Source organism: Lagenorhynchus albirostris, chromosome 14, assembly GCF_949774975.1.
Source record: "Lagenorhynchus albirostris chromosome 14, mLagAlb1.1, whole genome shotgun sequence".
Classification (NCBI taxonomy): domain Eukaryota; kingdom Metazoa; phylum Chordata; class Mammalia; order Artiodactyla; family Delphinidae; genus Lagenorhynchus; species Lagenorhynchus albirostris.
This window is the reverse complement of record NC_083108.1, coordinates 26,428,447-26,435,262: the sequence shown is the minus strand read 5'-3', so window position 1 is coordinate 26,435,262 and position 6,816 is coordinate 26,428,447. Positions and strand designations below refer to the sequence as shown.

The window sequence follows — 6,816 nt, the reverse complement described above, 5'->3', positions numbered from 1 at the left end:
CCATTTTAGAGATGACGATACAAGGCTTGAACAGGTCCAATACCTTTCCTAAATCACAGAGCAGTAAGTGATGGGGCAAGATTCCAATCCTGGCCTGTGTGCCTCTGAATGTGGTTGCAGGAATGGCAGCAGGAGGACTGTTCACAGATAAAGTTAGGAAGACAGGGCACACATTCTGATACCATTTAGGGTAAATTAGAAAATGACACTGATAACAGTGAAGGTTAAAACCCAGATTTCATTCTATTTTTGGATAAGATCCAGTAAAAGCTCTCTATTCTTATGTTTCAACAACTGTTGGCAGAGAGAGATTTATACCAACACAGACTGTCTGTATGATTAAAACTTTTTCTCTTTCCACTGACAGAGGTAACAGTTTTTAAAGAATGACAGGATACATTCTTTAGGTGACATAAAAAATGGAGTTTTAACAATATATATTCAGAAATGAGTTATAGTTGACTGTCAGAGGGTTTGCAGTTAGGCAGGTATCTTTCTTGTCATTCTTGAAAACTCTCCCTCATTCTTGCATGCCTATAGAAGCTCTGTGGAAGGTGGTTTGACATAAGTGAGGCTGTGAATACAGAATTCCAAGGTGTTTGTATGGGAAGAGGCTAGTGAAGAGAAAGGGATAGGCATTGATGGATTCACGCACAATTTGAAGAGCATAATCGGTAAAACAAAAAAGTTTATGAATAAAAAACACTCAGAGTTCACCCTATAAAACATCCTTGCTCTAAGAGAAAGAACAAGTGGAATAACTCGTTTTCTCCAACTGAAGTTGCACTGTGTTTTTCAATATTTTAGAAATAATATGCCTTAAAAAAAAAGAAATAATATCTCTTGAGAAACAAGAGGTAAGCTTTGGCTCTGTTGCATACACGTCAAATGACACAACTTGGAAGCATCAATAACGTGGACACCCAATGCAATTTTGCTACTTTGGTGATTATTGAAACAATGTTTTAAAACTCAAGGATAAGAAATGTAACGAATGTTTTACAAAAGGAGAGGAAAATAAAAATTTCCTTAGAAAGAGGGGAGTTTTCCTTTTGTCTGTAGGTATGAATGGTATAGGAAGCAATTAATGGGCACATTTTTTGAAATTGTTCTGGCAGCGTGGGCAGGTTGTTCACGCACCTGTTCCTGGAGTCGCAAAAGAAAGGGAGACAGGAGCAGCACGCTCTTCCTCAGAGATGTCTATTGCTGTGCATGTTCAGGTCCTACACGAGGCTGAGGACCACATTGTGAATGTCAGACAAACCCGGCGACGTGTATCATGGGAAGTTCATGAGGCAGGGGACAACAGGAACTGCCAGATGTGCAAGGTCACAGTCCCCTACAGAGGTGATGGGCGGCTCACCGGGACTGTACATCCGTGGCAGGAAGATCCACTTTCTGATCTGGCCAGATATGCTGAAAAACTCACCCATGTTAAAAAGCATGAAAAAGAAAAACCAAGGCTCAGGGCCAGCCGGTGAAAAACTGCTATTCTGAAGGCCCAAATGGCCTCAGGAGAAAGAGGATGTGGAAACATCTTCCAGAAGCAAAGATACATTGTTGAAGAGAACTTTGCCCTTATTTTTTCTTTTAGGTTATCTGGGTTGGGGTGTGGTGGTGGTGAAGTGCATACTTATGTATATGCCCTAGGTTTTCTTTGACATCTTTCTCTTTAGATGAGGAGAAATGTTAAATTTAATAAACATGGCAGTGGGGTTTTTTTTCTTCTTGAGTAAAAGAGATAGGTCTAACCTGGGGCAATTTTGCCCTCCACGGGACAATCGGCATTTGGCAATGTCCGGTGATATTTTTGGTCGTCGCAATTTGGGGGTGCTCTGGCATCTAGTGGGTAGAGGTCAGGGACCTGCTAGACATCCTACGATGCTCAGGTTAGCCCCCCACAACAAAGAACTATCTGGCCTCGAATGTCAACAGTGCTGAGATAGAGAGACCCTGTCCTAGCCCAACAAATCTAGCTGGAGAATTTCAGTGAGAAAAAATGGGTTCCTCTCTTAAAGGAAAAAACACATGCTGCTGCCTTTGTGTTTTCTTTCTAAAGTGGTAGCTTTAATTAAAACTAATTTTACCATACGACCCAGCAATCCCACTACTGGGCATATACCCTGAGAAAACCATAATTCAAAAAGAGTCATGTACCAAAATGTTCATTGCAGCTCTATTTACAATAGCCAGGACATGGAGGCAACCTAAATGTCCATCAACAGATGAATGGATAAAGAAGATATGGCACATATATACAATGGAATATTACTCAACCATAAAACGAAACAAAATTGAGTTATTTGTAGTGAGGTGGATGGACCTAGAATCTGTCATACAGAGTGAAGTAAGTCAGAAAGAGAAAAACAAATACCGTATGCTAACACATATATATGGAATCTGAGGAAAAGAAAAAAAGGTCATGAAGGACCTAGGGATAAGATGGGAATAAAGACACAGACCTACTAGAGCATGGACTTGAGGATATGGGGAGGGGGAAGGGTAAGCTGTGACAAAGTGAGAGAGAGGCATGGACATACATACACTACCAAACATAAAGTAGATAGCTAGTGGGAAGCAACCGCATGGCACAGGGAGATCAGCTTGGTGCTTTGTGACCGCCTGGAGGGGTGGGATAGGGAGGATGGGAGGGAGGGAGATGCAAGAGGGAAGAGATATGGGAACATATGTATATGTATAACTGATTCACTTTGTTATAAAGCAGAAACTAACACACCATTGTAAAGCAATTATACTCCAATAAAGATGTTAAAAAACAAAGAATATTTGAAGAAGAGAAAAAAACCCAAAACAAAAAACTAATTTTAAGACAGGGTGAGATGAGATTGGGGAGTGATGTACATGTGAAAATGAGGGATTTGAATGCTCTAGGTTACAGGATTTTGTAGGTAGTAGTGTGATAAGATCTCTATTCTAGAAAACTAACACTGGGAGTAAGTCAGGGGTCAAGTGACCTCCAAAGATGTCCTCTGAGAGTGTCTCATTCGTGATAGTCCCCATGTCATGACCCCTCATTTAGGCTACACAGCCTCATTTCTGACCTCCCAGCTCCTGGCAGTCACCCTTTCCAAGTCACCTTAATTTCTGGAGAATATTTTCACTGGGTATAGAACACTTAACTTCACAGTATTTGGTTTTCTTTCAGCCCTTTAAAGATGTTTACTATGACCATCTGGACTCATGTTGTTTCTATGTCTTGGCTATTGTAAATAATGCTGCAATGAATATGGGTGTGCAGATACCTCTTCAGGATAGTGATTTCATTTCCTATGGGTATGTATCCAGAAGTGGAATTGCTGTACCATATGATAGCTCTATTTTTAATTTTTTAAAAAACCCTCCATACCGTTTTCCATAGTGGTTGTACTAGTTTATGGTTTCACTGAGAGTGCAGTTCCCTTTTCTCCACATCCTTATCTCTTGTATTTTTAATAATAACCATTCCAACAGGTGTGAGATGATATATCATTCTGATTTTGATTTGCATTTCCCTTATGATTAATGAGGTTGAGCACCTTTCCATGTACTTGTTGGTCATTTGTATGTCTTCTTTGCGAAAACGTCTATTCAAGTCCTCTGACCATTTTAAAATTGGATTGTTTGGTTTTTTGCTATTGTATTGTATGAGTTCCTTACACATCTTGTATATTAACCCCTTATCAGAATGATGGCAAATATTTTCTTACATTCCATAGGTTGCCTTTTCTTTTTATCAATCATTTCTTTTGTTGTGCGGAAGCCTTTAGGTTGATATAATCCCACCTGTTCATTTTTGTTTTGGTCACGTGTGCTTTTGGTGTCATATTGAAAAAAAAATCATTGCCAAGACCAATGTTAAGGAGCTTTTTCCCTAGGTTTTCTTCTGGGACTTTTATGGTTTCAGGTCTTACATTCAAGTCCTTAATCCATTTCAAGTTAGTTTTTGTGAGTGGTGTAAGATAAGGGTCCAATTTCATTCTTTTGCATGGGAATATCCAGTTTTCCCAACACTATTTATTGAAGAGACTGTCCTTTACCCATTGAGTATTCTTGGCTTCTTGTCAAACATTAGTTGACCAAAAATGTATTTCTTAATGTGTGTTTCAGTTGGAAACATTTGAAAGCCGGTGGTTATGTAGATAAAATTCTTTAGAAACACTTATATTACATTTGGAAATAAGTCAAAAGATAGTACAGCATATCCTTTCAATGTCATACTAGAGCAATGTTTAAGAGGCCCAACTGCTTTCCAAAAGGACTTTTTGCGATGATGGAAATGTTCTATATCTGTGTTGTCCAATATATTAGCCATTAGCTACATATGACAATTGAATATGTGAAATGTGGCTAGTGTGACTGGGGAACTGAATGTTTAACTTTATTTAATTTTAATTAGTTAAAATTTAAATGTAAATGGCCAAAACTAGAGGAATGTTTCTATGACCTTTAGAAAAGAAAACGTCAAGCTTTTACTGCCCTGTAGAACATTAACTAATTTTGTATCTAAGCTAGCAATCTTATCCTAACCTTTCTTCTCAAAATGCCTATAAATACCCAGTTCCCCAAAATCCTCTTTTTTTTTTCCCCCAAAATGCTCCTAAACCAGCTTTACCATCTTACTGGCTCCCTCAGTGAGTTAGATAAAACCTTTGACATTATGTCCGTTCATATCAAAGATAAAACCTTTGACATTATGTCCGTTCATATCAAAGAGAGTCATATTTTTAACTTTTTTTTTTTTTTTTTTTTGCAGTACGCGGGCCTCTTACTGTTGTGGCCTCTCCCGCTGCGGTGCTCCGGATGCGCAGGCCCAGCGGTCATGGCTCACGGGCCCAGCCGCTCCGCAGCATGTGGGATCCTCCCTGACTGGGGCACAAACCCGTGTCCCCTGCATCGGCAGGCGTACTCTCAACCACTGTGCCACCAGGGAAGCCCATATTTTTAACTTTTTTGAAAGTCATGTCAACAAAAGAATGTGCTAAGTGTAGCGTAAAAGGATATATAGTGGCATCAGGAATTAGTTTTCTCTCCACCTAAGCTCTGCCTGGAGTAAATATTGTGATCTGATAAACACCACTGATTTGTCCTAGAAAGTGATTCCGGAGCTGACTCTTAGTAGGCAAAATAGGCTTCAATTAGGCAAATGAGGTAGGAATGATCCTCCAAGCAAAATGAACTGCTCAGGACTGGTTCACAAGCATTGTAAGCAGTTCATTTATGCTGGAGTGAGAGATGAGGGGAGGTGTCTGGGTCAGGGTGGGAATGACAGGTGAAACTGGACAGAAAGAATAGCAAGAGAGTGTAGTGGAAAGGAACACTGGCTTCAGTCAGGAGACCTAGGTTTGCATCTTAACTCTATCTAGTTGGATAACCTAAAATGAGCTAACTTAGCTCTTTGAGCCTGTTTCCACAACTGTAAATTGGGAGTATTAATAACTTTCCATGGGGTGTTAGGAGTAAATTGGATAAACACATAAATCACATAGTACATTGCCTGGTGCCCTACTTTAAATGTTTAATCAATTATAGCTATTATTACTAATGAGAGAGCAGTGAACAACTTCAAATGGTGCCAAGTTTAAATTTGGTAAAGTGTAAAATAATCTATAATTGGATTTCCTATTTAGGAAGTTATTGGCAACTTTGGCAAGAACAGCTTCAAAGAAGTAGGAGCAGAAAGTGTTGAGAAATGAATGGGAGGTGACGAAGTGAAGAAGAGGGATAGCCAGTTCTTCCAGAAAGCTTGAAGTGAGTGCCAGAGAGGTGATTCAATTTAACAATTACAAGATGAGAACTTTTTTTTTTTTTTGTGGTACGCGGGCTTCTCACTGTTGTGGCCTCTCCCGTTGAGGAGCACAGGCTCCGGACGCGCAGGCTCAGCAGCCATGGCTCACGGGCCTAGCCGCTCCGCGACATGTGGGATCTTCCCGGACCGGAGCACAAACCCGTGTCCCCTGCATCGGCAGGCGGACTCTCAACCACTGAGCCACCAGGGAAGCCCGAGAACTTTTTTTTTAGATTGAGGAGACTTGAATATTTTTGTATCCTGAGGGGAGAATGGATGAAGGAAGCCAAAGATAATGAGGAGAAGATGTTTAGAATAAGATTCATAGCAAAAGAGACTGAAGGGAAAGACCTTGAAGACACAAGAGTAGTTAGTAGATGAGGAAAATAAAGCAGAGGAAAAAGTAAAGTCCGTGTTTGTCCACTTCTAATGAGTAGGTCTGATGTGGGGGAAATTGGAGGGGAAGGAAAAGTTTAATGCACAGTTTGCATCCAAGATAGCCCCTGACAGCCATAGTCCACATCAGATTCTATCAGTCTAGATGGACCAAGTACAGACAATTTCAAAGTAAAGCAGGAAGGAATTTCCAAACCTTTTCCTTAATCAGGAGGGAGAGGGGGGCCTAGAGAAGACGGGATGCCAAAATAGAGTCTTGGGAACAGAAGCATTGGGTCACGAAGGCCTGAACAACTGCCGAAATCAAGGACAAATACTATGGTGCATAAACTTTAGAGACAGAATTTTGGGAAACAAAACAATTGCAAATGACCCAAGACCTGCCAATCATCCCCTTTCTGTCTCTCGATTGGTCAGTGTCGTGCAAAACCTCTGGATTAACAGATTTATTTTAACATTGATTGGCATGAGTAAAGAGTCCATCTTTGCCCAGTGATTGGTTGGCATGTCCAGGCTCTGGCCAATCCTGAAGGGGGCGGGCTGGTTAAGCGTCAGGTTTCCCTGAGCCGCCATCGGTGGAGGTACTGGTCAGCCTAGAAACTGGTTCCTTTTCTCCCTGCTCTCGATGGAGCTTT

The 6,816-nt window shown here is 40.7% G+C and overlaps 1 pseudogene; it reads left to right on the top strand.

The window, feature by feature from the left end:
* Positions 1 to 1,196: 1,196 nt before the first annotated feature.
* On the top strand, positions 1,197 to 1,661 carry LOC132532183 (small nuclear ribonucleoprotein Sm D3-like; annotated as a pseudogene).
* Positions 1,662 to 6,816: the final 5,155 nt, after the last annotated feature.